Source organism: Saccopteryx bilineata, chromosome 6, assembly GCF_036850765.1.
Source record: "Saccopteryx bilineata isolate mSacBil1 chromosome 6, mSacBil1_pri_phased_curated, whole genome shotgun sequence".
NCBI lineage: Eukaryota > Metazoa > Chordata > Mammalia > Chiroptera > Emballonuridae > Saccopteryx > Saccopteryx bilineata.
This window is the reverse complement of record NC_089495.1, coordinates 127,042,840-127,060,220: the sequence shown is the minus strand read 5'-3', so window position 1 is coordinate 127,060,220 and position 17,381 is coordinate 127,042,840. Positions and strand designations below refer to the sequence as shown.

The 17,381-nt window shown below is 51.8% G+C and overlaps 1 pseudogene; it reads right to left on the bottom strand.

Moving 5' to 3' along the window:
* Positions 1 to 4,442: 4,442 nt before the first annotated feature.
* Positions 4,443 to 5,045, bottom strand: LOC136309384 (V-type proton ATPase 21 kDa proteolipid subunit c'' pseudogene; annotated as a pseudogene).
* Between the last annotated feature and the right edge of the window lie 12,336 nt (positions 5,046 to 17,381).

Below are 17,381 nucleotides of genomic sequence, written 5' to 3'. Positions count from 1 at the left end.
AAACCCTGGGCTTGCCTGGTCAAGGCACATATGGGAGTTGATGCTTCCAGCTCCTCCCCCCCTTCCTCTCTAAAAAATGAATAAAATTTTAAAAAAGAACTAATAAATCCTTATAAAACAACTTACTATAGTTAAATCTGTCTTTTTATTTATACTTTGGTTGCTCCGCTACCACCCACCATGAAAGCTGGAACGCCCACTAGTGGGCAGTAGGAACCAGGTTGACTACCACTGCTCTAGGCTATAAAATTAGGAGCCCCCGGACATGTAAATCCATTAATTCATCAAAAGAATATTTGCTAAATCTTAGTGTCCAGAGAGAGACCAGAAATCGTCATGTGACTGCCAGGAGGCTCAGGCAGCACAGTCAACTCTACTCAGTGCTTTGTCCTGGGACCCACAAGGAGTTGTGGGACATCTGCACTCTTTCCTGTGCCTCATCTTTTGCAGTTGTACCAACACCCCACAGACAAAGAAATTTGTTACCAGGCGCCTTTACCTGTCCCCAGATTGTGAAGAAAGAAGCTAATCTAAAAATGTCGAGATCATAAGCCAACACCATAACTTATGGTACCCAAGTAACCTTCCAGACTGGGAGCTCCTTGAAAGCTAAGGTCACCTCTGTCCTCCAGCGCTTAGCTGTGGACATGGCAAGTAGGGGCTCAGTGCATGCATGTAAGATGGATGAATGGGTGGATGGGTAGATGGGTGGATGGGTGGATGGGTGGATGGATGGATGGATGGATGGATGATGGGTGGGTATATGAATGGATGGATGGATGACAAACAAATCTTTGTCCAAGGAACAGAAGTTCTTGCCCAGAATCTACCACTTAGTAGCCTGGTAACTTCCCTCATTTATAAAATGAGATGAAGGTAGTTTTTTTTCTACTCAATCCATATGTTTGTTGTGAGAATGAAATAAGATGATATAAAGAAAGTTCTTTGGCTACCTCCATAGAATTATACCAATGAGAGGAAGCATTGCTCCATAGAAAATATTTTCTTCAGCCTAATAATTGATTCTAGAACTCATTGATTCAATCAACTATTTAATGAATCCTCTTGAGGATGCTGCACTTTCAAAGTCCTTTAGAGGCAGGATTCAGAACAGGGAGGCTGGGTAAGATAAACCATCTCACTGTAGTCAGGGCTGCACAGAATATTCTGTGATTCAGGTACCTTTGACAAGACTGTGAGGCTGTAGAGGGCAGGTACTGTCTCTGCAACCTATAATCACCCTTGTCAGTAGAAATGAGTGACTAATAGGCCCCAAATATCTACTGCAATGATTGCAACAATATAACCAAATCATAGCATGAAAGAAACACAACTTTACAAAAAAGACAACAGTGCAGAAATACTAGAGTAAAATGCTGAATATGAACTCTCTCCTGGTACAACTCTGAACTTAGAGTAGTTATTTATACCCATTGAGCCCTGTTCTAGAGATGGCATGGGGCTTTCATGTGTGTGAGAGGGGAACAGGGACCTAGGGGAAGGTGAAGCATGTGGAGGGGTTGCCACCCTCTTCTCTACATGAAACAGTCTACACAAATAGCCTGATGCAGCACCTGACACACAAATGCTCAATCCAGAGCAGTTTATGGTCACAGGAATTTGCCATTACCTGCCACTTTGGTCTGGGACCCTCTTCTTTGTCTTCCTTCTCTGTGCCACTGGCTTCCCTTCCTCTTTGGATGGGATGGGAAGTGGTGAGGATGGTGGGTCAGGTCTCAGCAGGGACAGGAGCATTGCAGCCAAGCAGAAGGAACCGGACTCCCTGCACAAATGCCTCATCCCCTCTACCTCCCCACTCCAGTCATTGTCCAGCCAGATCCCAGCTGCCAGGCTTTGAGGGTCCAGTGTTTGCTTCTGCTGGATGTGCACAGGGGGCAGATCCATCCCTGGACTTGACTGGAGCTCTAGACCAAGGCAGCCAGGCTGAGCTGGGCTGGGAGAGAAAGGGGGTGTGGCTATTTCTGATACACTCGGGCTTGTCCTCAGAACAATCCCAGTGGGAGCTGGCAGGCACCCACTGCTGGGGTCGTGGGAGACAGAAAAGGGAACACAGTGGCAGCTGTCATGCATGACAGCACTGTGAAAAGGGCATAGCATTTATTTGAGAAGTTTGGGACTGAGGACTGGTGAACTGACCAATGTTGGTAAATATCAAGAGTTAAATGACAGACCCCACTCATTATCAACTCTGACCCCAAGTTGCAGACATCACACTTTCTAAAGGACAGGAGCTGGGGGTCAGGAGAGACTTACTGCACTAGACTTCCTCATATCACAGTGTTGCACAAGAAGGAACAACTTTATATTAACCATGGACTGTCCCTGGGAGCTGGCCCCCAAATGACCTCTAATTATTACAGAAATCTCTGACTTCTGGGCTGGTTTCTAAGGTCACAACTGTGGCTGTTCTTCAAAGGCAGCCAAAGTCAGGGGGAACTGATCAGTAGAGAAATCAGATGGGGGCAGGGGTGGCAGGGGAGTGGGAGGTCACGTGAGGCCCGCAATGTGTTCAGGACCCATCCTGTGCTCTGGGGTACGTGGACGATGAAGTATTCCCTTAGTATCAAGGTCTAAGTATCAACCTCCCATTGAGTAGAGAAGCTATACAAGGCCTGGACCCTGGAGCCAGAGCAGTGGCCTCAGGGTCCCAGGTGGCATCCAGCTCTCCAACCACCTTCCCTGAGAGGTTTTCCTCAGGAGAAGCTTGTCTAGGGACCCTATTATACTGAGTAGACAGGGACCAGAGACATCAAATGTCTTCCAATGTGCACACAACACCACCATGGGGCTTACTTTCCTGTGTCCACCTGGCTGGGCCATGATGCCCAGGTGTACACTCAAATACCAGTCTAGGTGCTGCTCTGAAGGTATTTTTTTAGATGATGTTAATATTTAAATTCAATAGACTTTCAGCAAAGTTGACCAGCCCCCTATCATGTGGGTGGGCCTCAACCAATTGGTTGAAGGCCTTAATAGAGGAGAAAGAATTTTGCCTCTCAGGGGCCTTTGGGCTCAAGACAGCAACCTCAACTCCTACTGGAATGTCCAGCCTACAGCTGTGCTAGCCAACTCCTTAAAGTCAGTCACTCTCTCTACCCTCTCTACACGCAGATGTGAATATAGAGATAGACATAGATAGATACACAACCCATGTTTCTTTTCCTTTGGATGTCCCTGACTAGTGTACTACCCTGTCCTGGACACCACCAGGGTCCCCAGAGTCCCACACATACAAGTCATCTTCTCCCTACCCCTAAAATAAAAGAACAGGATAAGCCCTGGCCGGTTGGCTCAGCGGTAGAGTGTCGGCCTGGCGTGCAGGGGACCCAGGTTTGATTCCCGGCCAGGGCACATAGGAGAAGTGCCCATTTGCTTCTCCCCCCCCCCCTCCTTCCTCTCTGTCTCTCCCTTCCCCTCCTGCAGCCAAGGCTCCATTGGAGCAAAGATGGCCCAGGCGCTGGGGATGGCTCCTTGGCCTCTGCCCCAGGCGCTAGAGTGGCTCTGGTCACGGCAGAGCGACGCCCCGGAGGGGTAGAGCATCGCCCCCTGGTGGGCAGAGCGTCGCCCCTGGTGGGCGTGCTGGGTGGATCCCGGTCGGGTGCATGCGGGAATCTGTCTTACTGTCTTTCCCTGTTTCCAGCTTCAGAAAAAAAATACAAAAGAAAAAAAAAAAAAAGAACAGGATGAAAGACCACCCTATGCTAAAATTCTGTGATTTGACTTTAATAAGTAAATCACGAAATAAGACTGAGTTGCGCCTGACCAGGCGGTGGCGCAGTGGATAGAGTGTTGGACTGGGATATGGAGGACCCAGGTTCGAGACCCCGAGGTCGCCAGCTTGAGCGCAGGCTCATGTGGCTTGAGCAAGGCTCACCAGCTTGGACCCAAGGTCCCTGGCTCAAGCAAGGGGTTACTCAGTCTGCTCAGGCCCACGGTCAAGGCACATATGAGAAAGCAATCAATGAACAATTAAGGTGTCACAACCAAAAACTGATGATTGATGCTTCTCATCTCTCTCCGTTCCTGTCTGTCTGTCTCTATCTATCCCTCTCTTTGACTCTCTCTCTCTGTCTCTGTAAAAAAAAAAAAAAAAAAAAAAAAAAAAAAAAGACTGAGTTGCCACAGCCCGTCCCCTGGAAGCTAGCCTGAGCACTGATTCACCTGTCCCCAGTGCCACCAGCCCTTTAGCCAAAGGCTTCAATCCTCCTGCCAGACACCTGGGGGGCTGGGAACTCTGGTTAATATTTGAGGCAACACAATGTTCTCAGTGTAGAGGCCCCAGACGATATCCAACCTATAACTTCTAGTCTAACCGCCCTGGTGGTTGCTCACACATGCAGTTGTGGTTGGATGGGGAAGAAACAGGAGGGAGGGCTGATGATGACCTCTTCCTGCAGACTGTGTGCTCCCTGGGGTGGGGGTCATACGATAACACATATGGTGACCCCAAAGAGGCCGACGGTGCTGCCAAAGATCTCCACGGTAAGAATCTTCACAAAGAGCCTGGTGTTCTGTGCATCAACCAGGGCGGCTCCACTGCCCACAGTGCCCACACAGACGTCACAGAAGAGGTTAGACAGGCCCACAGTGAAGCCAGCTCCAAACACGGAGTTACCTGCATGATAGTTTCAAAAGGCGATGGCTTTGGGGGCAGTGGCACTGGAAGGCTCAGCCATGTTGCTGAGAGTTGCCATGCTGATGCTGTAGATAGCCACAGCCTGACAGAAAGTGAGACTGACCAGGTTCTCGGTCTTGATCTTAAGAGCCTTGACTCCTCCCCCAATGATGGGTGAGCCAATAATATAGACACCCCCACTGCCCCAAGCACAGACAGGGAGATAGCTAAGCCAGTGCCAGGGTTTGATCACATGAAGGGGGAAGTTTGTCAAGAACCAGGCTGCATCAAATCGGAAGCACAAGTCAAAAATGGTACAGCGGATCCCCATGACTGTGCAGGCCCTGAAGGCCACAAAGGTGCCAGCATAGAGAGACGCTAGCCCTGTCACAGCAGCAACAATGGCAGTGCACGGTCAGTGGGAACAGAGCTAAATCCACATCCCTGCGTCCACTTTCCAACCCATGCTCAGTCCCCTGGCCCCGCACTATCACTTGATGCACCCATTTGCCACACTGGCACCACCGAGATGTCTTACCTCATCTGCCCAGGAGGGGTTTCCAGGATTATTCCCACTTTATAGATGAGGAAAATAAGGCATAGAGAAATGCATCCCAGATCACACATTAAGTAACCCACTGGGGCAGGGTTGGACCTAGGCAGCCTGATGCCTGAGCTCATGTGCTAACCACTTGGCTTGATGGTTTTCGTGTCCCTGTGAAAAAGAGAGGCAAGCATAATTGTCATTCTGTGAAGAAACTCAAGTCACAGATTCCTTAAGTAGCTCTGAAGGCCACACAGCCTTTATTTTATCTCTGACTCCTGCTCTGTGTCTTAGAAACCATGGCACTTTCATTCGCAGACACTCTGACTGCCTTCTCCCGCCTCACCTTTCAGATGCAGTGTCCCTCGGACTTTCCCACAGCTTGGCAGAGGCACTGTGACATCACAAATCCACAAGAGACAGATATCTGCTGAGCTCTGAATGAATCAGACAGACAAAGTTTGGGCAGCCAGGGGGAGCTAAAAGCCCCTACAAGCTTAGCGAGATCCTGCCAAATGGGTGATTGGCTCCCACTAAGATGAGCTTTAATCAATTATTAAGTAACAGTTTAATATTTTAAGAGTTTTCTCAATCACAGAGAAGTGAAAACATTTCAAGATTTTCTTCCCTTAGAGCTTCTGAAATAAAAACTAAAACAACTGTAGGCACTGTGACATAGATTTTTTTTTTTTAAATCCTTTCTATTGAGATAATTGAACATCTTTATTGTCTTATTTTTTTAACTTCTTCTGTATTCTCACACAGCCCAGCCTGACATGGGCCCACGGGGGTGCTCAGTTCTGACTACCTGACACTCCAGCACCACTCTGCATGGGGAACGTCAGGAAACGTGCCACTCACTGACAGTGCATGGCAGTCCATCCTCCCAAGCTCTGGATGTGGACCTTGTGATAGAGTTCCCACATCTGGTTTTAAACTTTCATCATCCATCCTTCCAAGGTCTGAGCCTCCTGTTCCTTCTTGCTGCTTCCCAACCTTTCCCTTTCCAGGCAAGAACCAGGAAGCAATGGATAGAGGGCAGTGGAGGGGAGAAAGGTTAAAGCACATCCCCACCTATGTGATCAGCTCCAATGCACTAAAGGTAACTAAGCTCCCATTTTTATTTTGTTATAAATTTCCCTTTGGAATCCAGTACCATGTGCCTTCTTCCATCCATGCATCCATTCATACACCCATCCAACCATTCATCCATCCATCCATCCATCCATCCATCCATCCACTCATCCATCCATCCATCCATCCATCCATCCATCCATCCGCTCATCCATCCATCCGCTCATCCATCCATCCATCCATCCATCCATCCATCCATCCATCCATCCACTCATCCATCCACTCATCCATCCACTCATCCATCCACTCATCCATCCATCCATCCATCCATCCATCCATCCATCCACTCATCCATCCATCCATCCATCCATCCATCCATCCATCCATCCACTCATCCATCCATCCATCCATCCATCCATCCATCCATCCATCCACTCATCCATCCATCCATCCATCCATCCATCCATCCATCCATCCATCCATCCATCCATCCACCCAGTCATTTATTTATACAAAAAACAACATTTGCCAAGTTCTAAGTTAGGTGCTCAAGGAGCTCACTCTCTGAAGGGAGATAGACCTAGAACCTTATGTGCCATTCAGAATTCTGGGTGCTAAACCAAAAATGTCCTCAAGTTATGCTAGGCACAGGGACAGAGGGCCCTCCTCAAGGCAGGGGGCCTCACAGGGAAGGGCCTCTGCACTCAGTCCAAGGAAACCAGATGGGGTGTGGCATTGCCACTTCAGGTGAGGGACCAGCACTAAGATGTGAGCCCCAGCCCCATTTGGATCATCCATCCTGGCCTCAGCACACTCTGCCTCCAATTGCTGGTTCCTGCCCCTTATGTGAGGACACTCCAGCTGTTCTCTTGGGCCTACAAATGGGGGTCATGTTGAAGTGGACTGCATGCTGGACAGATCCCACATTTCCTGCCTGCACCTGCCTTCCAGGGGAAACTCCCGTGGGGCAGAGGTGATCACAGCTGGGAGCCCATTCTGCAGACTACTCAGGATCATTTGCTGTATCTAGATCATGCTGTGTCCTAATTAAGGCAGACTTTCAAGGTTGAACTGCATTTGCAGAGTTTTCTGAAATGGGCCAGCCCTCTACACACCCGACTTCCACCTCCTCACCCAGATCCCTTGCTTCCACTCATCGTGGGGGCCCCTCTGCATAACAGGACATAAGAACCTGCTTTTGGCTTTTTTGAACATCAAGCCTCACTAACCAAGGGGCACTATGACTGACTTGCCTCCCTAAAACAGGTGACTGACACACTGAGAAACCCCAAGCTGCCTGTGGCTACAGCATGTGCTTCTCACGCATGCAGGTTGTTTCCACTGGACATCACCAAGGAGGAGGTGGGTCTGAGGCAGGAGCCGTGGCCATGGGGACGCATGGGCAGAGACCAGGACCAGCCTTTTCTACATTCCTTGGGTTCGATAACAGGGTTTTTACTTCAACTCATCAGTTAGGGGATCTCTGTATCCTAAGGACAGTACATAAAATATTTATTAAGAAGAATCTCTATTTTTAACTGGGGATGATTTCAGTTCTATTATTCATGCAGCCTCAGAGGACAGGCTTCCTGCCTGTGGGTTTCCAGGAGCTGCAAGACAGAGCAGAGGCAAATCTGAAATCAGAGAGGGGATCGGGGAGAGTGAGAGGATTCGGCTGGGGTGGAGGAGCCACAGCTCATGTCTCCGACAGTTTCAGCCAAACCTCCACCCAAATTCTGGTGTACAAGTTGGTGAAAGCTTTGGCCCTGTTTTAAACAGAGTCATCTGCACCCCCGACCAACTCTCTTGAGACTCCCACTTATAGGGAGATATGGCCCTGAGCCCTGCAGGAATTCTTGAGCATGGCCCTTTCTGGTTTTCAGAGCCCAGGGTAAACCTTGCTGTCAGAGACAGGCACCACTTCCCCTGCAGCTGCATGCTGACCAGCTGTCAGAGCCCCAAACCCAAGCAAGAACACACCTGGCCTCCCTCTGAGCTGGTGATGACCCCAAGGGAAGTGACCCACTGGGGGACAAGGGTCCACACCCTCTGCTCTTCCAGCTTCTTGGGTACAGAACTGCCCAACACCTGGTCCCCTGCAGAAGGGAGGAGGCCACCCATACAACCACCAGACTACAGCTGGTACCTGCTCAGTAACCAATGGCAGACACCAGGTACCTGGGGACACATACCTCTATCCAGGACAGCTAGTCCTTCAATTCAGCAGACTAGAAAGTGACAAGAGGAGGGAGATGGACACACATGATTTCATGCATTCCCCATGCAAGCCTGTGACCGTGGCGTCATTGCCACCACTTTGCAGAGAAGGAGTCATGCCTGCTTTTCCTCACACACTGCAGACACATCAGGCAGGAGGCCTCTGATGGGGTCATGCTCTGGCTGCTGCCTGCCACTGAGCTATCCAGGTGCGACCCTGGCCTCACTGTTCTCACGCTTCTACTCATTCTCGCATGTTTTGTTTTGTTTTGTTTTTTCTGAAGTTGGAAACGGGGGAGGCAGTCAGACTCCTGCATGTGCCCCACCGGGATCCACCTGGCATGCCCACCAGGAGGTGATGCTCTGCCTATCTGTGGGGTCGCTCTGTTGCAACCAGAGCCATTCTAGCGCCTGAGGCAGAGGCCACAGAGCCATCCTCAGCGCCCAGGCCAACTCTGCTTCAATGGAGCCTTGGCTGCAGGAGGGGAAGAGAGAGACAGACAGGAAGGAGAGGGGGAAGGGTGGAGAAGCAGATGGGCGCTTTTCCTGTGTGCCCTGGCCGGGAATCGAACCCGGGACTCCTGCATGCCAGGTCAACACTCTACCACTGAGCCAACCGGCCAGGGCCCATTCCCGCATGTTGACTGAAGGGGGCCAGAAATGCCCCCACAACTGCCCTTGAGAAGTCTTGCCATGCCAGGTACCTGAACCCTGCTCCAGACACCAGGCCAGCCTGCCTGACCTTGCCCAGCGCATTGGCCAAGGGTGACACTGGGAGAAGAAGGGACCATACATGGGGTTCAAGAACACCAGGGATGAACACTCGGGGATAGAGCAACTAGGTCAGTGCCAGAGGGCCCCTTATAAAACCAAATTATGAGACATGCTGTGAAGGGAGCGTGCGGGCCATGGGGAAGGTTGCCAGGTCACAGTGGCTCAGGCCACAGGCGCTTGGTTCACGCTGGCCTATGTCCTGACTCTCTCTAGAGCACAAATCCTTTGAGGGCTGGGCCACCCAGGGCCTGGCTCCTCGGCAGAGAGCAGGAGGGTGAGGATGGGAAGGAGGGCCGGGGTGGGGAGACACTTGCCTTTCTGGCCCTGCATCCTGATACCCCTTCCTGTGCTCCCTGTCTCTCTATTACCCCTCCTGGGAAGACTTGCAGCTCAAGCAAACCCACAGATGCAGAAGCCCCCACTTCATCCTGGCCTTGCTCCCCTCACTCCCTCCTCAGGCCCGCACAACATCCTGGGACAACCCCCAGCCACCTAAGCCCTAAGTGTGACCTTCTTCTTTTTCTGCTCCATGCCCTGTGTCCCAGATGTTCCCTTATCCCCTCATGAAGTCCTGATTTCTGCTGCCTTTCAGCTTTGCAGCCCCAAATCCAGAACTGTCCTTCCCCACTCCCAGGCTCAGTGGCTCCCGGAAACACCCAAGGAGCATGACCCTGTCTTGGGGCCACACAATAACATTTGATAAGAATCGTGCAGGTAGGCAGGATTGTTTCTCATGAGCATGTAGTTTCTAGTTTCAAATAAAAGTTATTAGGGATAAAAATGATGACAGAAATTGTGGTGTCATACTTTCTAAAGGGAAGGAGACAGAGGCCCAGGATTGGTAGGAACCCTCAGCTACCAGATAAAAACCAGGAAACAGCCTGACTAGGCAGTGGCACAGTGGATAGAGCATCAGACTGGGATGCTGAGGACCCAGGTTCGAGACCCCAAGGTCACCAGCTTGAGCACGGGCTCATCTGGTTTGAGCAAAGCTCACCAGCTTGGACCCAAGGTTGCTGGCTCAAACAAGAGGTTACTCGGTCTGCTGAAGGCCCGTGGTCAAGGCACATATGAGAAAGCAATCAATGAACAACTAAGGTGTCGCAATGCGCAACCAAAAACTAATGATTGATGCTTCTCATCTCTTCGTTCCTGTCTGTCTGTCCCTGTCTATCCTTCTCTCTGTCTCTGTAAAAAAAAAACACAAAAAAAACAAAAAAAAAAACCTGGAAACAGCCAGGGATCCCCCTATCCAAGCCCACTTAGGCTCATGATTGCCCACTGGGGCTAATTAACCAGCTTGATCCAGGGCTCTATGCATCCCACCACCGCCCCTGATTATGGCTATACCCCAGCATCCCATCCCCCCCAGAGCAGTGGGATGCCTCCTGGGGAGCTGTGCTGCCAGCCGACGTCCAGGCCTACCCTTGACATACATGAAGTCCAGATCTGCGGAGGAGGAACAGCAACGCTCAGAGAGGCCACCCACTCGCCAGCCTCACTGCAGTCACAGTGCTCCTTCCTGGAGGTACCTGTTCCCCTCCCCTGCCACCTTGGCTGGGGGCACATTGCCTACGCCCTTCACTCTTTCCGCATCCCAGCGAACAAAAGATGTTTGATTCAGAAATGAAGACATGAGATGTTTCTCTCCTCCCCCAAGTTCGCTGGCCAGGGTGCTCCAGGGGGGACACACCACGAGGACTTCCTAATGGCCCAGGGACTGCCTTTATTTATTGCTCTCTATGGACAGGTTCCAGGGTACCCAGAAGTAGTCAAGAGAAGCGGCATCCCAACCACAGGCACCCTGGTGACCACGGCAGACACCAGAGCCGGGGCTGGCGCTCAGCTCTGTGGGCAGCGGCTGGCGAGAATTACCAGGCCCCCTTGGAAGTAGGCAGCCAGGATCGAGACCTGAGCAGATGGCAAGCAGGATCCACAGTCTGCCTCTGTGGATCATGGCACTGCACGCTGCAGCTGACCTGGCTGGAGGGTTCTATTACAGTGACCCGAGGGTGTGACGAGTACCAGGTGCTTTATATATTTCCCCTGTCTTCTTCCCAACAATCCCAGGTATCATTAGTGCCATATTTCAGGAGAGCTCATGGGCCTTCTGAGAGGGTAATTTATGCAGTGGCCCACAGCTGGTAACTGATGCTGCTGGGGTTCAAATCCAGACTTGGTGATGTAGGTGTGCTCTTAAGTGTGAGGCTACCTGGTTCCATTAATGCTCTTCGCTTCACACAGACACATGCACTTTCAAACATACACTAAATTGCTCAATTCAAGCTACACACGCACAATTAACCATGCCACCTCTTTCCCTAATACCCTCATTTATTTCTGAAACCCAGTCCTCCTCTGAGGCCGAGCCCACATCCAGGTGGTGTGTTTGTTGGTGAGACTTGAGAGAGCCTTCTCCACCAGGCCAGGCTGCCGGTTGCAAAGAGCAAAATTAACCAGAAAGGGAGTCATTGGAAGGGTGATTGGTACCTCAGAGAAGAATCAGAAGCCGGAAGGACAAGCATGCAGGAGGCTGTGCCAGTCAGGGAGGTGGCTGGGCAGTCGCTAGGGGATGCTGCGTAACAAGCAGCCCCAAGGTCTCACTTGCATCAAACAGCAGGTTTTATTTCTTGTTCCCTCCAAAGATATTGTTGACCACAGGTTGGTAGGAAGCCTCCCTTCACCTTGGTCACTCAGGGACCCAGTCGCTATGCCAGAGAGAAAAGAAAGAGTGACCTGGAGAATCTGAAATGCCCTGGCCTGGAGGGGCTATAGGACAACTCCAACCACAGAGGACAGAGTGCAATTCAGCCTGAAGAGGAGATGGAAATACTCAGCCACACACTGAGGATGATCACCAGTGTCACCTCTCTTCACCTGTGTTCCCTGGGAGGTGGGGTTAGTATAAAAAGGTTGCCCAGGCCTTTGGCCAGGTCCCTGGCTTCTCAAGGACAACTGCTCTGGGGCAGGACCAGCTCTGGGAAGGGTAGAGCCATTTCTCCACCCAGGGGACGTGGCTCTGCTGACCCTTCTGAGAGCTGTGCAGGCCCCAGGGACAGTGGACGTGGCAGAAGAAGCCCCTCCTTCTGAGTCCCTCACCCAAGCCATGGAGAGCCACTGGGCTTCCCCTACCGGAATGGACACTCCCAAGTTCCAGCAGAAGCTGAAGTGACCACTGAGCGCAAAGGGCACCGCTTGGTGCCCCTGGTGGCAGGCCCTGCTGCGGAGGGGCGGGAACCTGCAGCCTGCGCCCCCACTGCAGCCCTATTGCTTTGTTGCATTTGTTCCTCATCTGCCTCACCCCTGAACTTTGTCTGGCTCTTCATAGCTGTATTCCCAGTGCCCAGACATGGCCACACAGTCTCGACTGATTGGTGACTGGCTCCTGGCCATCCTGGCCTAGAGTTCTTCCTGTGATGACCTCCCCTAGGGAACCTTCCAGGGGGGCCTGTGAATAGTCCAAAGAGGAGCTGTGTGGCAGGTGCTGAGGCTGGAATCCTGAGTCAACCTCTAAATTTCTGTGTGTAACCTCAGTTTCTGCACTTGTAATGGGGTGAGGACCACACGACCCAGCAGTCTGATTGCTGGGTGTCTACCCAGAAGAAGTGAGCAAGGGTCCAAAGGAGGTACTAGCACAGCAGCCATCTTTGCAGCAGTGTTAGTCACTGTTGCCAAAAGACAGAGGACAACCCATCACCATGTGAGAGGATGAACACAACTCGGTCTAGCCACATGGCAGAAGGATATTTTATCACACACTATAAGGATGAACTTCGGCCCTGGCTGGTTGGCTCAGTGGTAGAGTTCCGGTCCAGCATGTGGATGTCCTGGGTTTGATTCATGGTCAGGGCACACAGAAGAAGTGACCATCTGCTTCTCTACCCCCTCTCCTTTCTCTCTCTTTCTCTCTTCCTCTCCTGCAGCCATGGCTTGATTGGTTCAAGTGCATCAGCCCTGGGCGCTGAGGATGGTTCCATGAAGTCTCCATCTCAAGCGCTAAAATTAGCTCAGTTGCGAACATGGCCCCAGATGGGGGTTGTCAGATGAATCCTGGTTGTGGTGCCTGCAGAAATCTGTCTTTCTATTTCCCCTCCTCTGACTTGGAAAAGAAGAAAAGGAAAAAAAAAGATGAACCTTGAGGACATTTGCTCAGTGAAATAACCCCACAAACAAAGATACAAATATTCTATGATGCCTTTCATCTAAGGTACCCAGAGTGGCCAACATCACAGAGAGTAGAATAGAGCTTGCCAGGGACTGGGGGAGCGGGTGGGGGGAGCAAGTGTCCACTGGGGGACAGAGTTTCACTTTGGGACAATGGACAGAGTGTGAAAACGGCTGACCAGCTTTGTGAATGTAGTTTATACCACTGACCTGCACACTTAAAAATGATTAAAATGCTAAATTTTCTTATGTGTGTTTTACCTTTTTTAATTTATATTTTTAAAGGAGAGAGCTGTTTTACAAGAGCCCAGGCTTTCCTCCCTTCTCCCTGGCTTGGCACTGAGGAGTCCCTAAGCCCGGGAGCCCTGCGGGCTCCTCCCCTTCACCCCCTGAGTCATCACTATGCCCAAGCACCTGAGTGAGGGAAGAACAGCAACTATTGTAGTCAGCAGGAACTCAGGCCTCCACAGACCAGTGCCCTTCCCAGCACATTACGGGGCTTGTCCAATTTAAACTTGGACACAGCCCAGCAAGGTAAAGCCACTTGTCGGAGGACACACAGCATCTGAGGGAGGAGACAGCCCCAGCCCAGGCATGATGCTGAGCTGCTCCTCTCCCTGCTGGGCTCCCTGGCCACTGCACACTGTCAGTGGTGTCTGCGGTGTTCCAAGTCTGTGCTCAAGGAGTGAGGGGGAAAAGGCCAAAGAAACAGGTGGCGCCCACACCTCAGTCCTGATTCCTGGGCTGTGCCAGGTCAAGATTTCTGGAAGGCATGCTGGGCTGCCAGGAAGAAACTCCCTGTCCTTCTTCTAGCCTGGCTGCAAGGCCAGCCCCATGTTTTTGTCCAGATGGACACCTGGCCCTTCCTGTCCTGCCCTGCATGAACCCCCAGCTGCCCAGTTGTGCATCCACCCCTGCCAACCAGCTCTAAGTGCTGCAGGGCTCATCATACTATACCTGAGCTCACAGTCTCTAAAAACCACAATGTTTGCCTGTCCTATGTCCCCAGGAATTCAAGAAGGCAGCTTGGGTAACACAAAGGGCCTTGGGCTAGCCTGGCCTTTATCTTAAGGAGCCAGCACAACTCAGACTTTTTTTTTTCCAAGTGAGAGTAGGGGCAGCAACCCCTGTCTGGAGCTGATGCTCTGCCCACCTGGGGCCATGCTTGCCACCAAGCTATTTTTAGCACCTGAGGCGGAGGCTCCACAGAGCCATCCTCAGCATCCAGGGCTGATGTGCTCCAACCAATTGAACCATGGCAGCAGGAAGAGAGAGAAGGGGGAATGGTGGGGGAGGGGGTGGAGAAGCAGATGGTCACACCTCCTGTTTACCCTGACCTGGAATTGAACCTAGGACATCCACACACCAGGCTAATGCTCTACCACTGAGCCAACCAGCCATGGGGCTCAGATGTTTAGAACCCAGCTCTAACCCCTGTGGCACCCACAGTACACATGGGGAAGCAAATGTCTCCAGAGGTCTCTGGGGAAAGTCTGTAGGCTGGGGCTATAGGTGGCCATGTGCCCCCACAGTGGGTATTTGGGACAGAAAGGACTTCACATGCACCCTCCATGAGTGGATGCAGACATGCACACTGGTGTGAGCAGTGCCCAAGTCTGTGTCCTGGTTGTGTGACTAGTGACCTGTGTGCCCATGGCAGGTGAGAGCCCGTGTAGGGGAGGGAGGGCATCTATGCAGGGAGGCAAACACTCCCCCCCCACACACACACAATTTGGGCACACCCTCAGCAAGCTATAAATGCTATGGCAGCAAATAAATTTTACAAAGCAATGTGTCCTCTCTCTTCAGCTGACCCCAAGAGGCTTAACTTAATCATTCTGGAACAATGTCAGAAGGTAGCCAGGGATGCACAGATCCCTGCCTTCCAAGGCAGTCGGTGGCCTCGCTGGGGCCTATGGAGGCTGCAGAGTCTTGGCATAGCCAGCCAGGCAGCATTAGGAAGTCACCCCAGTGCACTTCCTCCTTTCCCCACCAGAACCAGAGCACTCAGGCGGCCCATCCTCCCTCCCTGGAAAGAGGAGCAAACATGCCCCACCTCCAGTGGTCCCCCTCACCCCCAGCATCAGACCATCGTCCAGGGAGGGGTCTGCAGGCTGCAGCCAGAACAGCTCCAGCTGTGTCCTCTCTGGGAAGGGGTGAGGTCTCCAAGAAGAAATCAGGCCAACAGTGGCCTTTCAAGTGATGCCTGGAAGGGGTCTTGTAGCCTGTGAACTATCACCAAGGGCCACCTGCCCCAGGCCACACAGGGGCCATGGTGACACTGGCTGCCTCATGAGGCCCTTCGCTCGCTGTCCTGGGAGCCATTGCACCCATTTCTGGAGTGTAGAGTGGGGTTGCTGCTCTGGTCTTAGTAGCCAGTGTGCCAGTTCACGGGAGGGTGGCAGAGAGGGCATCTCCAGTGCAAGCCTCACCCCCACCCCCACCCACCTTCACCCTGTCCCGCCCCCTAAGTCTGGGTTCCAGGGAGCTGCCTGTGGCCACAGAAAAGGAAAACCAATATAGGCTTTGAAGAAACATTTTCTGTGAATGGTCCAGTCACCCTCCCTCCAGCTTCAGGAACAGCCCTGGCAAGAGGCAGGCAGCCAATCAGAAAGGGGCCACTGCCCTCACAAAATGGCGCCACTCTGGGGGGGGGTTCCCTCCCCCAGGTTGCTCACGCACTCCCTGACACAAAGGCTGTCCTTCCTCTTGCATCTCTGCTATCTTTTTAAAGGGAATACTGCAGATTCAAACCACAAATTTAATGAAACCGCATCCCAGGAGTGCCTGACGCAATGCAATATTGATGAGATCACAGTGTCCAGCCGGCAGGAGTGCACCCCAGAAAGCTTTTTAGGATGTTATGCAATATAGAACCAAATTAATTATTTGCAACAAAGGGACTCATGTCTCTGTAGTGCTGCTGGGCTCTAGTGAGTGTAAAACGGTCGCTTATCATGATGGCAGCTATAAATGGCAGTCACGGGAGGAAGCTCTGACTTCACAGACCTGACACTCCAAGTGTGAGGCCAAGATAAAAGGACAGGGAGCAGGGAAAGGAGATGTGTGTGTGTGACAGAGAGAGGGAGGAGGGGGAGAGGGAGAGAGAGAGAGAGAGAGGAAAGAAAGACCCACCAGGGAGCACTTAGGCCTACAAGCCAGATACTGCAGCAAAATGCAGCAAATGTCTCTGAACTCCCCCCACCAGCTCTCCGAGGCATCCCCTCACTTAAAGGGACAGCAAGCAGGGCTGGATACTTCTAGCTGGGGGTCCAATTGAGGCACTCCCTCTGGGAATGACAGCTATCCATGTGCTGGGGCTGTCCATGTATACAGGGTGTGAGGCAATCTAAGAATGGCCATCAGGCCTGACCAGGCAGTGGGATGTGGAGGACCCAGGTTCGAGACCCCGAGGTTGCCAGCTTGAGCGTGGGCTCATCTGGTTTGAGGAAGGCTCACTAGCCTGAGCCCAAGGTTGCTGGCTTGAGCAAGGGGTCACTCAGTCTGCTGTAGCCCCCCTGGTCAAGGCACATATGTGAAAGCAATCAATGAGCAACTAAGGTGCCTCAATGAAGAATTGATGTTCTCATCTCTCTCCCTTCCTGTCTATTTGTCCCTATCTGTCCCTCTCTCTGTCTCTGTCACAAAAAAAAAAAAAAATAGAATGGCCATTAGAAGGTGGGCTTCCAGGTAGCCAGGTCTCTGTCTTGCCAGTCTTCCGTAGTGGGGACACCCTGATATCCCCACCTTCCAGCCGGCCACTGAGGGGCTTTACACATGGTAGTAAGGAGAGAATTGACTGGAGTTGGGAAAAGGCCACCAAACAGGAGTATTGGGAATGTTCCCAGACTGACCTAAGGAATAAGGCAGCAGAGGCAAAGGGCCAGCAGAACTGTGTCAGAGACCTGTTGGGGGGCAGACAGGGCTGCTGGGTCCATGAGAACTTACCCAGGGCAGCCACAGAGGCTGGGA